The sequence below is a fragment of the Rhinopithecus bieti genome, unplaced genomic scaffold (genome assembly GCF_001698545.2).
Source record: "Rhinopithecus bieti isolate Rb0 unplaced genomic scaffold, ASM169854v2 scaffold_16234, whole genome shotgun sequence".
NCBI classification, from domain to species: Eukaryota; Metazoa; Chordata; class Mammalia; order Primates; family Cercopithecidae; genus Rhinopithecus; species Rhinopithecus bieti.
In genome coordinates this window covers 3,102,410-3,120,814 of record NW_016808946.1, presented here as the reverse complement: position 1 = coordinate 3,120,814, position 18,405 = coordinate 3,102,410, and the positions used below count along the sequence as shown (strand labels likewise).

Below are 18,405 nucleotides of genomic sequence, written 5' to 3'. Positions count from 1 at the left end.
CGCCCCGCCACATCACCCGGCTAGTTTTTTTGTATTTTTTTAGTAGAGACAGGGTTTCACCGTGTTAGCCAGGATGGTCTCGATCTCCTGACCTCGTGATCCGCCCGTCTCGGCCTCCCCAAAGTGCTGGGATTACAGGCTTGAGCCACCGCGCCCGGCCTATAATTTTTCCATTTTTTTTTTTTAACATTTAGAGATTTGTTTCAGCCTTTAAAATAACAGATAAGGATTGAAAATGCAGATAAGAATAAAAATACAGATAAGAGGCTGAGTGCGGTGACTCATGCCTGTAATCCCAGCACTTTGGGAGGCCAAGGCAGGCAATCACTTGAGGTCAGGAGTTCAAGACTAGCCTGGCCAACATGGTGAAGTGTGGTGGTGCGTCCCTATAGTTCCCAGCTGCTTGGGAGGCTGAGGCGGGAGAATCACTTAAACCCGGGAGATGGAGGCCGCAGTGAGCTGAGATTGCACCACTGCACTCCAGTCTGGGCAACAGAGTGAGACTCCGTCTCAAAAAACAAACAAACCAGAAAAGATGTTTAAAACATAGTTCACGGAAAAGGAAATGGCTCTTAAACCTAATTTCCCATAAGAGAAGTATACATTATACATTCAAACTACACTGAGATACCCATTTTCTCCAAATTGGCAAAGTTCAGAAAGTTTGCTAACAGATTGCATGGGTAAGGGAGTGGGTAAATGCACTCTAATTCATTTCTAGTGGCTGTGTAAATTGGTGCAAACCCTATGGAAGGCAATTTAGCAACGTTTATCAAAATTACAGGTGCACAAAGGATTCAGCAATTTCTCCTCTAGGACTTTTTAACTTATCAAAAAAATCAAGTATGCACAAGTTGATTCGTGGCAGCCTTGTAAGAGCAAGAAGATTGGAAGCCTGCAAACGACCTAAGTAACCATGGGTAGGGACTGGAGGAACAAATACGGTATTTCTATACAATGGAAATCATGTCATAATCCAAGAAAACAGACTGCTCTTCAGGCAGCTGCTCACAACTCACCGATACCAACCAGTTACAGATTTCTTTACTCCTTCTCCACTCCCACCGCTTCACTTGAAAAGCCTTTAAAAATAAAAAATAAAAGAAAGGTCATGTGCTGATAAGGAGCAATCACCAAGACAAAGGGAAAAATGCAAGGAAGTGCTATGTTGGAATCTTTGTGAAAAATAAAAAATGGAAAAAGAGGCTGGGCGCGGCGGCTCACGCCTGTAATCCCAGCACTTTGGGAGGCCAAGGCAGGTGGATCACTTGAGGCCAGGAGTTCGGGACCAGCCTGGCCAACATAGTGAAACTCTGTCTCTACTGAAAATACAAAAAACAAAATTAGCAGGGCGTGTTGGCACACACCTGTAATCCAGCTAGTTGGGGGGCTGAGGTAGGAGAATCACTTGAACCCGGGAGGTGGAGCTTGCAGTGAGCTAAGATTGCACCACTGCACTCCAGCCTAGGTGACAGAGCAAGACTCTATCTCAAAAAAAAAAAAAAAGGAGGGGTGGAGAGTAAATATACAGATATATATGCAATTGCCAATACACACACATATAATTTGACAAATCGTATTTTAAAGAGAGCAAAGAATTGAGCAGTGGCTGGACTAGGGTACGAGATCAAGGGTGGATTGAGATGTGAAAAATAATAGTGTGTTTGTGTGCTGGGTTCGGGGGCTGTCCAGGAAGGGTGGACTCAGGAAGGATGGGATCTAATTGCTTTATATATACATGTATATGTGTGTGTGTGTGTGTTTGTGCGTGTGTCTTCCTGGAAAAAAATACACAAGAAACCAGGGTGGGGAACTGGGTAGTTGAATGACAGAGTGGGCGGGAGGAGAGAGATAAGGCAAGCGTTCGTAAAAACAAACACAGAAGGTAAGAGATAGCATTTAACAAACAGCTCTCCAGGCTGTCTACTTCCTCTTCCCTTTTCAATACTACCTCTCCTCTTCTAGACAGATGTGTTTCAGGAATTCCACCTATAAAGCCTGAAGGATATGTAAACCCCACTCAGTCATTTGACCAGCAACTAGGCTAAGTGGGCAAGAGGTGTGCTGGGGTGAGCCCCTGGGCACATGGGTAAGTATGTTTTTTCTGCTTAAGATGGAGATGGAATTACCACGCTCAGGTGATGGTTTACAACCAATGATTCACCATTCCTGTTTTCAGTCTGGTGACATTTTTAAAACATTATAAATTTTTACATTCAAACACTGAGAGCCACCGACACTGTCTTTGGTCATTTGTGAGAACGCTGTTGATATGATAACTAGATTAATAGAAAAAAGCTGAGGGTCAAATGTGAGCTGATGAAAAGTTGACAGGGTGTCTCCCTTCCCCTAATACCTCCACTTTTATCAACATTATGGATGCCATCTTTTTTTGGTTTTTTTTTTTTTTGAGACGGAGTCTCGCTCTGTCGCCCAGGCTGCAGTGCAGCGGCGCAATCTCGGCTCAGTACAACCTCCACCTCCCAGGTTCAAGCCATTCTCCTGCCTCAGCCTCCCGAGTAGCTGGGATTATAGGCGTGCATCACCACGCCTGGCTGATTTTTGTATTTTGAGTAGAGATGGAGTTTCAACATGTTGGCCAGGCTGGGCTCGAACTCCTGACCTCAGCCTCCCAAAATGCTGGGATTACAGGCGTGAGCCACCGCGCCCAGCGGACGTCATTTTCTACAATAAGACGTTGGCTGAAGTGTACGGCCACTAACTCCTGTGCTGAGCGCACTGGAACAGACTGGTGGGGGAAGCGTTTGCTCAGCCCTGGACCACCAAGGTCTCCGCTGGGCTGCTCTCCCACTGGCCTACTGTGCCCCTGGCCTGCTTGCATGTGCAAGTCCACGGACACACGCCCTGCCTTCATGCCTTGGACTTTAAACACCCTGGGCAGCTGGCCAGGCCTTGGTTTTGTTTGCAGAGCTGCCTAATCTAATATTGGTATTTAGTAAACAAAGCCCAAACAAGGGAGAAGTAGGCCCCTCTTGCCTCTTATGAGCTCCCAGGGCTCTCCAGTGGACCCAAGAAGCACCGTGAGATGCCCCAAAGTGTCATGGCCAAATAAAGAAACTTGAGTTAACCTTCTCTGTGGTTGACAGGGAATGCTCAGAGCGGGAGTTTCAGGTCCAGGCCACCCCATGCAAGGAATCCTGCTAGGAGAAAATGGGTCACTCCTAGTGGGCTGGCCTGGGGCAGACTGGGGTGAAGAGGGCTGGCCATGTGCCCCTGACGCCCCTTCCTCAGATGCCCGCTGCTCGCCCACACCGTAGAACCTGTGGGCCTTGCACTCTTGCAGTGACAGCTCCCCCTCTTCTCACAGCTCCTGGCTCCTTCCTCTCATCCAGATGTGTGTTCCATGGAGTTCTAAAATTAAACAGATGCATCTGATAGTGACTTGCCCTTCACCCAGCAAGACACTCTCAAAGTGCCAAAGCCCATAGGTGGGCATCATCATGGCGGCCGTTAGGGCCATGGTTGGAGATCCTGGGGGGCCTGGAGCAGAGGGGCCTTCCCTTCCCACGGGGCTCGGACCAAACCCCCGTCCCCTGTCGTGGCTGGTTCAGTTCCAGTCCTTGTGCCCTTTGAGATCACCTCCAGCCCCCGGCTGCAAAGTCCGCTCACCCACCCTCCTGAGGAGCTTGTGCACATCCAGGGCTGCCACAGAGGGTGACGTGCACCTGGGGAAGTCAGGCGGGGTCATGGGCTTGGGCCACAGCTGCTTCTCATGGACTGGACGGAGCAGGTGATGTGTCGGCCAGGAAGGAGACCGTCTCAGCCAGGGGCAGGCTCCAGGAACAGGTTCCTCACATCAGGACGCAGGCCCTGCGCTCCCCCAGGGCCCAGGATGCAGACGCTTCCGAAAGTGCTCACCTCGCATCTCCTGACCCACCTCCACCGTGCTGTCCAATCTGACGGCCACCAGCTATAACGGCAATGGAAATGCGCCTATTTGGAGTTGAGCTGTTCTGTAAACGTGAAACAGGCACCACGTTTCAAAGATTTAGTGCAAAATCACAACATAAAGCATTCACTAACAATGTTTTCTATTGATTATACATTACATGATAATGTCTTGGACATATTGTCTTTAATTATTAAAATTAACTTTCCATTTCTTTTTCCTTCTTAAAAAATGTGGCACTTAGAAAATTTTATATTTATATATTTATTTATTTATTTATAGATGGAGTTTCACTCTGTCGCCCAGGCTAGAGTGCAATGGCGTGATCTCGGCTCATTCCGCCTCCTGCGTTCAAGCAATTCTCCTTTCTCAATCTCCTGAGTTGCTGGGATTACAGGTGTGCACCACCATGCCTGGCTAATTTTTCTATTTTTAGTACAGACAGGGTTTCACCATGTTGGTCAGGCTGGTCTCGAACTCCTGACCTCATGATCTGTCTGCCTCAGCCTCCCAAAGTGCTGGAGTTACAGGCGTGAGCCACCACGCCCAGCCTATTTATTTTTATTTTTTAGTGACAGGGTCTTGCTCTCTTGCCCAGGCTGGAGTACAGTGGTTCAATCCCAGCTCACAGCAGCCTCTACCTCCTGGGCTCAAGAAGCCTCAGCCTTCCTAGTAGTGGGACTGCAGACATATGCCATGATGCCCAGCTCATTTTTTTTTTTTTTATTTTTAAAGTAGAGACAAGGTCTCACTATGTTTCCCCAGCTGGTCTTGAACGCCTGAGCTCAAGCAATCCTCCCGCCTCCGCCTCCCAAAGTACTGGGATTACAGGTGTCAGCCACTGCTCCCAGCCTAGGCAATTTTAAATTACATGTGTGACTTGCATTCTTTCTTTCTTTCTCTTTTTGGATACAGAGTCTTGCTCTGCCGCCCCAGCTGGAGTACAGTGGCACCATGTCACTCACTGCAACGTCCTGGGATGACAGGCATGCGTCACCATGCCCCGCTGATTTTTGTATTTTTAGTAAAGATAGAGATGAGGTTTTGCCATGTTGGCCAGGCTGGTCTCAAACTCCTGGCCTCAAGGGATCCGCCTGCCTCCACCTCCCTAAGTGCTAGGATTCCAGGTGCCTGAGTGACTTGCATTATTTCTATGGGACAGTGCCAGTCCACTTGGTAACCATGGAAGCCATATTTCTCAGAATCCCCTTCCTGTAGGTCTCAGGGCAGAGTTGTCAAGATGGAAGGCACCCGTGATTTGAGAGGCACAGATGAGGCTGGACTTGCTGACCCACACTGACCCCAGGCCCACCCCAGACCCTTTGCTGCAAACTCACAGAAGACACCTCCCCGAGATGCCCAGCCCCGCCTCTTCTGCAGTCCTCCTCGCCCTCTACCCCCGCCACAGCTGGGTGAAGCCTGACTCCTAGAATACATCCTTTATTCCACGATAGACCTCGTGGTTCTGGCTCCTTGTTGAACCCTGTCTGATCCCTACCTCTCCTGGGCCTCTGGAGGCCGCATCCAACACAGCTGAGAAGGTTGAGGTTGAGGTCTCAAAATACAGCCGGCTGCAGCTCAACAGCAAGAGGCCTCCTGCGCAGGCTTCTAGGGTTCCATTTCCTCTCCTTCTGCCCACCACCCCTGGCTGTTCTCTCTCTCCTTCACTACCCACTTCCCTCCTCTCCTCCCTGTCTGCTGCTCCTTCCTTCCAGCCCAGAAGCAGCTCAACTCCCTGCTGCTTTTGAAACACCCACATGCCAAAAACCAAAACCTCCCTCCCTCCCACAGGCGAATTTTAAAGACGCATCTACACTCCCTTCTTCACCTTTGGATCCTGTTGCAACACCAGGGACTGGCTTCTGGCCCACATCCCAGAGCCACTGGGGACAAGGCCACCAATGACCTCATTTCCCAACCCCCGGCCTCTTTCCAGTCTTGCTCCACCTGACCTCAGAGCAGAGGTGGTCACTAGTCCCTCTTCCTCTGCCCTTTTCCCCACGACACCCCCTTCCATCCCTGTCACTGACGCTTCCTGGTTCCTCCTCCCCTGGCAGTCCTTACGTTGACATTTCCCAGGGCGCTGGCCTTAGACCCCTCACTTTATGCCCCCTCTGAGTAAGGCATTCATGTCAGGACTTATTTAAACTACTGTCTCCAGGCCGGACGCGGTGGCTCATGCCTGGAATCCCAGCACTTTGGGAGGCCAAGGTGGGTGGATCACTTGAGGTCAGGAGATCGAGACCATCCTGGCTAACATGGTGAAACCCCGTCTCTACTAAAAATACAAAAATTAGCTGGGTGTGGTGGCACATTTCTGTAATCGCAGCTACTCAGGAGGCTGAGGCAGGAGAATCGCTTGAACCTGGGAGGCAGAGGTTGCAGTGAGCTGAGATTGCAGCACTGCATTCCAGCCTGAGCAGCAGAGTGAGACTCTGTCTCCAAAAAACAAACAAACAAACAAACAAACAAACAAACTACTGTCTGCAAAAGAATGACTCCCCCATGTCTACCTTTCTAATGCTGCCAACTGGATGCTCTGCAGGGCCCCACGTTCAATGTGTCCAAAGTGAAACCCATCACCTAAGATGACCTCCCAGTTCTCTTTTTCTTTTTTTTTTTTTGAGACGGAGTCTCGCTCTGTCACCCAGGCTGGAGTGCAGCGGCGCCATCTCCACTCACTGCAAGCTCCGCCTCCCGGGTTCAAGCGATTCTCTTGCTCAGCCTCCTGGGTAGCTGGGACTATGGGCGCCCGCCACCACGCCCGGCTAATTTTTTGTATTTTTAGTAGAGACGGGGTTTCACCGTGTTAGCCAGGATGGTCTGGGTCTCCTGACCTTGTGATCTGCCCACCTCGGCCTCCCAAAGTGCTGGGATTACAGGCGTGAGCCACCGCGCCTGGCTGTCTCCCAGTTCTCCATCTCAGGGAGTAGCCAAGGCCAGAGGCTCCTTTACGCATTTAGGTCACTGGCTTCCTGTTCTCAAAGAGTAAAATCTCTGTCTGCTCACTCCCATTCACACCTCTTCACACCATTAACTCTTTCTTTAAAGCTTGGCTTGGCCGTTACCCTCCCTTCACTCTGCAGGGTTCTGAGCTCCTCTAAGCGGCTTTGTGTGTCAGTAGTTTGTGGGTTTTCGTTGCTGCGTAGTATTTCAACCTTATGTTATACTATAGTTGGTTTATCACAAAATGAATTGGAAAGTGCTGTCTTTTCTAGTGTGGATTTGTGTAGGGCTGATACTAATTTTTCCATGAGTGTTTTCCTTGAGTGGAATTCACAAGTGAAGCCATCTGTGCCTGGATTTTTTGTGTGGGGAAGGTTTTACTTAAAAATTGAATTTCATTAATAGATATAGGGCTATTCAAATTTCCTGTTTCTCCTATGACTTTTTGTAATTTGTGCCTTTCAAGAAATGTGCCCATTTTATCTGCATTGTTAGATTTAAAGGCAAAAAGTTATTCATAATATTCCCCTGCTATCCTATAAACATCTAGGATATGTAGTGATGTTTCTCCTTTTCTCCCCAGTGTGGAATATTTTGGGGAGATTGTGGGGGAGCTGGAGAGAGCCAAAGCCTAATCCTCCACAGTAGAAAATCAGTAGACCACACCTGCAATTGGCAAAAAATGCAAAAATAGGTGAAAACATCATATTTGGAAAAATAGAGTTAAATACAAGAAGACATTGGAAAAGAGTTCAAAGTAGCTGCCTTTGGGGACAGGATTAGTGTGGCATGGGACACGGTGGGTCACAGGATTGGAAAACAGTTCATTCCGAGCTCCCACAAAACCCCAGTTCAGGACCCTTTCATTCTCCTCTCCCCTCACCCGCCTGCCCTTCCCTTCCCCAATGCAGGCTACACTGAAGATGTTTCAGTCCTTTTGGGAATTTCTCTCATCTACTCTGTGAGGGGCCTTGGTTTAGTCTGGTGGTCCCCACGGTCAGACCCAGCTTCTCTCCCATCTCCAGGGATGACAGACATTGGGCATCCCCCAGGACCCTTACCTTGGACCAGTGGTGTCTTAGTGGGCTGGAAGCCCATAGAAGAGTTTTGCTTTGTTTTAATCCTTTCTCAAGTAGGACAAAACTACTTTCTTTTTTTTTTTTTTTTTCTTGGAGACGGAGTCGTTGCTTCTGTCGCCAGCTGGATGCCCAGCTGTGGCCGGATTCAGCTCAGTGCCACGGCTCCCGTCTCCCCGAGGGTCACGCCATTCTCCTGCGCTCAGCGCCTCCTGAGTAGCTGGGATACAGCGGCGCCACCACCTCGCCCGGCTGTAGTGTGTCTTTTTTTTTGGTCACTTTTTGAGTAGGAGACGGCGTTTTCACCGTCGTTAGCCAGGATGGTCTCGATTTCCGTGCCTTGTGATGCCGCCCCTCCGTCGGCCCCCAAAGTGCTGCGGATTACAGGCTTGCAGCCACCGCGCCCGCCCGGCGACAAAACTACTTTCAATGACAAAAACAGCAATTACCTGCCTACCTGCCGGCACAGCACGGTGGCTCACGCCTGTAATCCCAGCACTTTGGGAGGCCGAGGCGGGCAGATCACCTGAGGTCAGGAGTTCAAGACCAGCCTGACCAACATGGAGAAACCCCGTCTTTACTAAAAATACAAAATTAGCCGGGCGTGGTGGCACATGCCTGTAATCCCAGCTACTCAGGAGGCTGAGGCAGGAGAACTGCTTGAACCCAGGAGGCAGATGTTGCAGTGAGCCAAGATCGCACCATTGTACTCCAGCCTGGGCAACAAAAGTGAAATTCCCTCTCAAAACAAACAAACCAGCAATGACCTTTGCACCAACCTAATATCTTCACTAACAATAATGAATGAAACAATAATAAAATAAATGCAGATGGTGAACATTTTTTATTGAACTTTAAAAATATACAATCACAGTACAAAAGTGTGACAGTACAAAAGGACACAACTACTTACTCTTGTTGAATGTTTTTTGTTTGTGTGTTTGCTTTTTTGAGACAGAGTCTTGTTCTGTTGCCCAGGCTGGAGTGCAGTGGCACGATCTCAGCTCACCGCAACCTCCGCCTCCTGGGTTCAAGCGCTTCTCGTGCCTCAGTCTCCTCAAGCGATTCTCATGCCTCAGTCTCCCCAGTAGCTGGGATTACAGGTGTGCACCACCACACTCAGTTAATTTTTGTATTCTTTAGTAGAGACAGGGTTTTGCCATGTTGGCCAGGCTGGTCTTCAACTCCTGACCTCAGGTGATCCGCCCGCCTTGACCTCCCAAAGTGCTGGGATTACAGGTGTGAGTGACTGTGCCTGGCCATTGTTGTATGTTTTTTATATTTACTTAATGATCTGTATTTTGGTTTTTTGGTGACAGCCCTATATAACAAATGTCTATTTAAATAATTCTCCAATAACTAGTAAGTGGATTTTAAGAAAATCATCAGCAAAAGGTACAACTGAAATTGTGGCAATTATAAAATCACACTGCTAAACGTAACAATTTTCTTTACATTTCATTGAACTAAAATTTGCACTTACCAGACAAGAAGATTCCCCTTCCTAGTCTGAATTCTGTTTCACTTTTAAGGTTTTTTTTTCTTTTCTTTTCTTTTTTTTTTTTTTTGAGACAGACTCTCTCTCTGTCGCCCAGGCTGGAGTTCAGTGGCATGATCTCAGCTCACTGCAACCTCACCATGTTGGCCAGGCTGGTCTCAAACTCCTGACCTCAGGTGATCCACCTGCCTCGACCAACCTCCCAAAATGTTGGGATTACAGGCATAAGCCACTGTGTCCGGCCTCACTCTTTAAGTTTTAAAACACAAATAAACTGCAAGTGAGGTCGGGCATGGTGGCTCACACCAGTAATCCCAGCACTCTGGGAGGCTGAGACGGACAAGTCACTTGAGGTCAGGGGTTCGACACCAGGCTGGCCAACATGGTGAAACCCCGTCTCTACTAAAAATACAAAAATCAGCTGTGTGTGGTGGTGCATGCCTGCAATTCCAATTACATGGGAGGCTGAGGCAGGAGAATTGCTTGCACCTGGGAAGTGGAGGTTGCAGTGAGCCGAGATTGCACCATTGCACTCCAGCCTGGGCAACAAGAGTGAAACTCCATCTCAAAAATAAATAAATAAATAAATAAATAAATAAATAAAATAAAACCGCAAGTGGTCACACAGAATGACAGAATTGAAGCAACTCAAGTCCCGTCCCAGTGCTTTGTCTTACATATGTAACAAACCTGCACGTTGTGCACATGTACCCTAGAACTTAAAGTATAATAATAAAAAAATAAATAAATAAATAAAAAATAAAAGTGGAGCTAGGTTAAAAAAAAAATCCTCAAGAATCACTTTGTATCTCATTAGAGTGTTATAACCATCCCACTCCACCCTTGGTCATGAAAGGTAACTTTAAACACTGTATTATTTTGGTTTCGTTTTCCTGTATCTGTCCTTATTTTGACAGATTGTAATGCATGTAATATGATGTAATATAGGTGAAATACAAAAACAAAAAAAAAAAAAGAGGATATAGCTTATGGAGAAACTGTCATCAATAGATAAAATGTAGATATTGTAAAAAAAAAAAAAATGTTTAAATGCAGAAATATGTTAGAACAGGGTGGTTAGAGACTCCACCGTGCCCCGAGCAAGCCTGAACAATCCCAAACCATTAGAACATTCTCTTGAAATGAAGGTGCGTTAGCCGAGTCCACGTTTGGTGGGCGCCTGCTGCGTGACCGGCAGATCTCAGAGTTAATGTCCATGTGGTGTACAAGGTTTACTAAAGGAGAAGTACTACAATGTGCTAATTTAAAGCTTGCCTACATACCTACTAAAACTCACTGGAATTTAAACTCACTAAAGATTTTTGATGGGAGGAGAATTTTATCTCCACCCCAAATCTCCAGATTTTGTTAGAATTGCCGAGAGCACAGTGATAATAAAAAGCAGCCGGCTTTTAGTCCTGGCTTTATTATTGTTTTTCATTGTTTGCAGGCTGGATCTGCACTCTTTCTCCAGCACGCAGGCTCCTACTCCCACTGACCGCCCTTGTAAGTCACTGCCGTGGGCCAAAGTTCCATGGCCACTCTGTCACACTCACGATCTCTCCTTAACCTGCCATTGGCACTTCATCCTCCGTAACTTCGCTTTGCCTGAAATTCCAACAAAACTTACAGGCAATGTCCTCTACATTGTTGAATACAACATATGTCTTGGCGTTTTAGCGCCATGCAATCCAGTTGACCGTATCCTCCTTCTCGAAGCACCGTCTTCTTTTTTTTTTTGAGATGGAGTCTCGCTCTGTCGCCCAGGCTGGAGTGCAGTGGCGTGATTTCAGCTCACCGCAAGCTCCGCCTCCCGGGTTCACGCCATTCTCCTGCCTCAGCCTCCCGAGTAGCTGGGACTACAGGCGCCCGCCACCAGGCCTGGCTAATTTTTTGGTATTTTAGTAGAGACGGGGTTTCACCGTGTTAGCCAGGATGGTCTCGATCTCCTGACCTCGTGATCCGCCCACCTCGGCCTCCCAAAGTGCTGGGATTACAGGCGTGAGCCACCGTGCCCGGCCGAAGCACTGTCTTCTATTTTCCCAGCCACCTCTCCAGTCGCTCCTTCGCCATCTCCTTTGCTCGTGCTCCTACACACATCCGTTACATGCTGGCGCTCTTTGGGGCTTGTCCAGGCCCCGGCACTCTTCTCATCTCAAATTCTACTCTCATTATCATCAAATCTGCCTCCATGGTTTTAAACACATCCCTGGTTGCTTAAGCTGGAAACCCAGAAGCTACCCTTGACATTTCTTTTTCCCTAATCTCTTTTTTTTTTTGACAAGGTCTGGCTCTGTCTCCCAGGCTGAAGTGCAGTGTGCAATCTCGGCTCACTGCAGCCTTGACTTTAGGACTCAAGGAGTTCTCCTGTCTTGGTCTCCTTAGTAGCTGGGACTACAGGCGTGTGCCACCACGACCAGCTAATTTTTTTTTTTTTTTAGAGATGGGGTCTTGCTATGTTGCCCAGGCTGGTTTTGAAGTTTCAAACTCCTGGGCTCTGGTGATCCCCCTGCCTCCACCTTCCAAAGTGTTTGGATTGCAGGCATAAGCCACCGTGCTTGACCCTAATCTCTACATGAAATCAATCTCGCTGGTTTTTCTGTTCTCCCTCAAAAACATATCCGGACTCTATTTGCTCCCTTCCATCTCTCTGCCCCCATCCTCATCCAAGCCTCCTTATTTCTTGCCTGGGCTATTGCAGCTGCTCTCCACTACTAACTCATGCTATCCTGTCTCCATCTGCAGCCAGACAGGTATTTCTCTCTTTTTTTTTTGAGACGGAGTCTCGCTCTGTCGCCCAGGCTGGAGTGCAGTGGCCTGATCTTAGCTCACTGCAAGCTCCGCCTCCCGGGTTCACGCCATTCTCCTGCCTCAGCCTCCCCAGTAGCTGGGACTACAGGCGCCCACCACCACGCCCGGCTAATTTTTTGTATTTTTAGTAGAGATGGGGTTTCACCGTGTTAGCCAGGGTGGTCTCGATCTCTTGACCTGGTGATCCGCCCGGCTCGGCCTCCCAAAGTGCTGGGATTACAGGCGTGAGCCACTGCGCCCGGCCCAGACAGGTATTTCTTTTGTGATGTCAGCCTCACCGTGGAACCCTCTGCTTATAGCCTCTCCCAGCGTGGCTTACAGAGTCCATCATGACCTGGCCCGGCTGCGCCTCCCACCTCCTCTTATTGTGCTACAGCCAGTCCAGACTCAGCTCTGCTAAGCAGGTCCCTGCCTCAGGACTCCACATGGCACTGCCTTCTTCCGGGTGCCTTGTGAACTCTCCTCACTCTTGCTGGACTCAGACCATCCGTCTGTTTCTCGGTTGAGTCTTCCCTGCCCCAGCCTGACGTCCACTACTAGTACAGCTCAGTGAGGGCAGCAAGAATGCCACCCCATTCACTGCACATCCATGCACTCAGTACCGAGCCTGACACCCAGTACGTGCTCAAGAGCAGGGGCTGGCAGTGCCTCCCTGTTGCTGGAGGGGCAGAGGGTTAGGTTCTGCAGCATCAGAGTCATGTGTGTTGTCTGGGAACACCTAGGGATGCGTGATCTCTGTGGACAAACCATGGAACAGATTGAGAGTTGCCTTTTTGCAGGCTTGGCCACACTTCCCAGAAGTCTCTGTGTACCCCTTAAGCATCTTAGGAAAATACGCCCAAAAGGCAGGAATTTTCCCTCTAAAGTAGCCCTGGGAGCTGTTTCAGCACCCGCCCCCTCCCAGCACTGCCCCCTCCCGTCTCCTACACACTTGGGGCCTCACTTGCCCGGGGTTTCCAAGAGCCAAGTTGGTCTAGATTCACACATTTCCTCCAAGTCAAAACGTACCCATGACCTTTCTGTGCTTTTGAGTCAGACCAGAAGAAGCATGAGGTGTGAAGTTTTATGAGCCCCTGGGAGCTGCTGCCGCTGGGTGTGCTGTTTGGGTAAGACTGTGGGAGAACACGGTCTGGCTCCTCTCAGCGACAAATGGGTTGGTCCCGCTCCTGGGCGTGGGACAGGCAGCTCTGTAGTGCAATTGTTCCAGCGTCAAATCCTTCTGAAGTTCCAACTGGAGTATTTGGAGGAAGCTTAATTAAGGCTGCTGTGTTCTTCTTTTTCCTTTCTTCTAACTTTGTTTACTTTAAGCATGTACTGCACTTCCAAAGGATATAGCTGGAGTTAGAGACTCTGCCCCTCGGGCCACTTGAAGATGCAAGGCAGTCTCTCCCACACACAAAATAATATCCTGCAGGACTTAATTCAGACAGTCTACAAAGTTCTGTGTGTCTGTCTGTCTTTCCATCTGTATCTTTGCATGCCTCAAAGAGAGAATATACTTTTGTTTCATATGTTCATGGAACATTTATTTATTTATTTTAGATGGAGTCTTGCTCTCTTGCCCAGGATGGAGTGCAGTGGCACGATCTTGGCTCACTGCAACCTCTGCCTCCCGGGTTCAAGCAATTCTTCTGCCTCAGCTTCCTGAGTAGCTGGGACTACAGGTGCCCGCCACCACGCCCGGCTAATTTTTTGTATTTTTAGTAGAGACAGGGTTTCACCGTATTGGCCACACTAGTCTCAAACTCCTGACCTCATGATCTGTCCACCTTGGCTTCCCAAAGTGCTGGGATTACAGGCATGAGCCACCGAACCTGGCCCTGGAACATTTACATAAACTGATCAACTACTTGGACAAAAAGAAAATCAAAACAGATTTTTTTTTTGGTCAGAGTCTCACTTTTGTTACCTGGGCTGGAGTGCAGTGGTTATGGCTTACTGCAGCCTCGACCTCCCTGGCTCAAGAGATCCTCTCACCTCATCTCCCAAGTAGCTAGGACTACAGGCGTGCACCATGCCAGGCTCATTTTTGTATATTTTGCAGAGATGGGCTTTCGCAGTGTTGCCCAGACTGATCTCAAACTCCTGAGCTGGAGTGATCCGCCCACCTTGGCCTCCCAAAGTGCTGGGATTACAGGCGTGAGCCCCTGCACACAGCCCAGATGTTTTTACAGTGTAGAGATCTTCAGGTTACATTTATTTATTGATCATAATCCAATAAAATTCAAAACATTAATTTAAAGGAGATAATTTGGCTGGGTACAGTGGCTCACACCTGTAATCCCAGCACTTTGGGATGCTGAGGTGGGAGGATTGCTTGAGGTCGGGAGTTCGAGACCAGCCTGGCCAACATGGTGAAACCCCATCTCTACTAAAAATACAAAAAATTAGCCAGGCATGTGGCATACCAAGTCCTAGCTACTCAGGAGGCTGAGGCAGGAGAATCGCTTGAACCTGGGAGGCGGAGGTTGCAGTGAGCCGAGATTGCGCCACTGCACTCCAGCCTGGGCAACAGAGCCAGACTTCGTCTCAAATAGATAAATAGATAAATAAATAAATAAATAATTTAATATATGGAAATTAACAAGTAGGTAATCCTTAGATCAAAGAAGAAATTAAAAGCAAAATTAAAGACTACATAGAAAGCAATAAAAGGAGAATGCTTAATGCCAAAATTAATGAGACAAACTGAGTNAAAAAAAAAAAAGCTAAAAAAAAAAAAAGAAAAAAGAAAAGAACACTAACATCCTCAAAAAGTTAGTTATGAAAAAAAGTGAAAACACGCAAGGAATGAGAAAGGAAAAATAAACAGATATGAGGACTTAAAATAATTTAAGATAATACATGGCAACTGTACCAGCAACACATTCCAACAGTTAAGAGAACTGAACTATTTAAAAGAATCAAATGTTACCAAAATTGACCTATGAAGAAATGGAAAACCTGAATAGTCCAATAAATAGAGTAGAGCGTGGGATGATTACAGGGTACCACTGAAAAGCGTTGTAGGCCGGGCACAGTGGCTCGTGTCTATAATCCCAGCTCTTTGTGAGGTCGAGGCAGGAGAATTACTTGAAGCTAGGAATTTGAGACCAGCCTTGGCAAAGAGCGAGAGACCCTGCCTCTACAAAAAAGAAAATAAATTAGCTGGGCATGGTGGCATGTGCCGGTGGTCCCAGATCCTTGGGTGGCTGAGGCAGGAGGATGGCTTGAGCCCAGGAGTTCAAGACTGCAGTGAACTATGGTCACACCACTGCACTCCAGCCTGGGTGACAGAGCAAGACCTTGTCTCTTTAAAAAAAAAAAAAAAAAAAAAAAAAAGTTACATAACCTAAGGGTTTGCAGCCGGCTTTTATCCAAGCTTTGNAGCGTGGCTTACAGAGTCCATCATGACCTGGCCCGGCTGCGCCTCCCACCTCCTCTTATTGTGCTACAGCCAGTCCAGACTCAGCTCTGCTAAGCAGGTCCCTGCCTCAGGACTCCACATGGCACTGCCTTCTTCCGGGTGCCTTGTGAACTCTCCTCACTCTTGCTGGACTCAGACCATCCGTCTGTTTCTCGGTTGAGTCTTCCCTGCCCCAGCCTGACGTCCACTACTAGTACAGCTCAGTGAGGGCAGCAAGAATGCCACCCCATTCACTGCACATCCATGCACTCAGTACCGAGCCTGACACCCAGTACGTGCTCAAGAGCAGGGGCTGGCAGTGCCTCCCTGTTGCTGGAGGGGCAGAGGGTTAGGTTCTGCAGCATCAGAGTCATGTGTGTTGTCTGGGAACACCTAGGGATGCGTGATCTCTGTGGACAAACCATGGAACAGATTGAGAGTTGCCTTTTGCAGGCTTGGCCACACTTCCCAGAAGTCTCTGTGTACCCCTTAAGCATCTTAGGAAAATACGCCCAAAAGGCAGGAATTTTCCCTCTAAAGTAGCCCTGGGAGCTGTTTCAGCACCCGCCCCTCCCAGCACTGCCCCTCCCGTCTCCTACACACTTGGGGCCTCACTTGCCCGGGGTTTCCAAGAGCCAAGTTGGTCTAGATTCACACATTTCCTCCAAGTCAAAACGTACCCATGACCTTTCTGTGCTTTTGAGTCAGACCAGAAGAAGCATGAGGTGTGAAGTTTTATGAGCCCCTGGGAGCTGCTGCCGCTGGGTGTGCTGTTTGGGTAAGACTGTGGGAGAACACGGTCTGGCTCCTCTCAGCGACAAATGGGTTGGTCCCGCTCCTGGGCGTGGGACAGGCAGCTCTGTAGTGCAATTGTTCCAGCGTCAAATCCTTCTGAAGTTCCAACTGGAGTATTTGGAGGAAGCTTAATTAAGGCTGCTGTGTTCTTCTTTTCCTTTCTTCTAACTTTGTTTACTTTAAGCATGTACTGCACTTCCAAAGGATATAGCTGGAGTTAGAGACTCTGCCCCTCGGGCCACTTGAAGATGCAAGGCAGTCTCTCCCACACACAAAATAATATCCTGCAGGACTTAATTCAGACAGTCTACAAAGTTCTGTGTGTCTGTCTGTCTTTCCATCTGTATCTTTGCATGCCTCAAAGAGAGAATATACTTTTGTTTCATATGTTCATGGAACATTTATTTATTTATTTTAGATGGAGTCTTGCTCTCTTGCCCAGGATGGAGTGCAGTGGCACGATCTTGGCTCACTGCAACCTCTGCCTCCCGGGTTCAAGCAATTCTTCTGCCTCAGCTTCCTGAGTAGCTGGGACTACAGGTGCCCGCCACCACGCCCGGCTAATTTTTTGTATTTTAGTAGAGACAGGGTTTCACCGTATTGGCCACACTAGTCTCAAACTCCTGACCTCATGATCTGTCCACCTTGGCTTCCCAAAGTGCTGGGATTACAGGCATGAGCCACCGAACCTGGCCCTGGAACATTTACATAAACTGATCAACTACTTGGACAAAAGAAAATCAAAACAGATTTTTTTTTTGGTCAGAGTCTCACTTTTGTTACCTGGGCTGGAGTGCAGTGGTTATGGCTTACTGCAGCCTCGACCTCCCTGGCTCAAGAGATCCTCTCACCTCATCTCCCAAGTAGCTAGGACTACAGGCGTGCACCATGCCAGGCTCATTTTGTATATTTTGCAGAGATGGGCTTTCGCAGTGTTGCCCAGACTGATCTCAAACTCCTGAGCTGGAGTGATCCGCCCACCTTGGCCTCCCAAAGTGCTGGGATTACAGGCGTGAGCCCCTGCACACAGCCCAGATGTTTTACAGTGTAGAGATCTTCAGGTTACATTTATTTATTGATCATAATCCAATAAAATTCAAAACATTAATTTAAAGGAGATAATTTGGCTGGGTACAGTGGCTCACACCTGTAATCCCAGCACTTTGGGATGCTGAGGTGGGAGGATTGCTTGAGGTCGGGAGTTCGAGACCAGCCTGGCCAACATGGTGAAACCCCATCTCTACTAAAATACAAAAAATTAGCCAGGCATGTGGCATACCAAGTCCTAGCTACTCAGGAGGCTGAGGCAGGAGAATCGCTTGAACCTGGGAGGCGGAGGTTGCAGTGAGCCGAGATTGCGCCACTGCACTCCAGCCTGGGCAACAGAGCCAGACTTCGTCTCAAATAGATAAATAGATAAATAAATAAATAAATAATTTAATATATGGAAATTAACAAGTAGGTAATCCTTAGATCAAAGAAGAAATTAAAAGCAAAATTAAAGACTACATAGAAAGCAATAAAAGGAGAATGCTTAATGCCAAAATTAATGAGACAAACTGAGTACCAGAGAAAATTTATAACCTAAAAATGTCACTATTCAAGAAGAAAGATGAAAAAAATACAGCACTACAAAACAAAATACTTACCTTAGAAAGCAAGAAAAGAATAGCAAAATCAATCAAAACAGGCCAGGTATAGGGACCAAAAGATTAAAGATGTGATCAATAAAATAACAAAAAGTGGCAAAGAAAAGCACATTTCAAACTGGTTCTTTGAAAAGAATACTGACGGCCGGGCGCAGTGGCTCAAGCCTGTAATCCCAGCACTTTGGGAGGCTGAGATGGGCGGATCACGAGGTCAGAAGATCGAGACCATCCTGGCTAACACGGTGAAACCCCGTCTCTACTAAAAAATACAAAAAACTAGCCGGGCGAGGTGGCGGGCGCCTGTAGTCCCAGCTACTCGGGAGGCTGAGGCAGGA

General features: G+C 48.0%; 1 long non-coding RNA gene across 1 annotated transcript; it reads right to left on the bottom strand.

Annotated features, from left to right (window-relative positions):
- Positions 1 to 1,047: 1,047 nt before the first annotated feature.
- Positions 1,048 to 5,630, bottom strand: LOC108539334 (uncharacterized). Its single transcript, XR_001888331.1, has 4 exons — positions 5,409 to 5,630; positions 3,635 to 3,974; positions 3,090 to 3,372; positions 1,048 to 1,082 (listed from the first exon to the last, which is right to left on the bottom strand). It is a non-coding gene; the product is annotated as an uncharacterized LOC108539334 (long non-coding RNA).
- Positions 5,631 to 18,405: the final 12,775 nt, after the last annotated feature.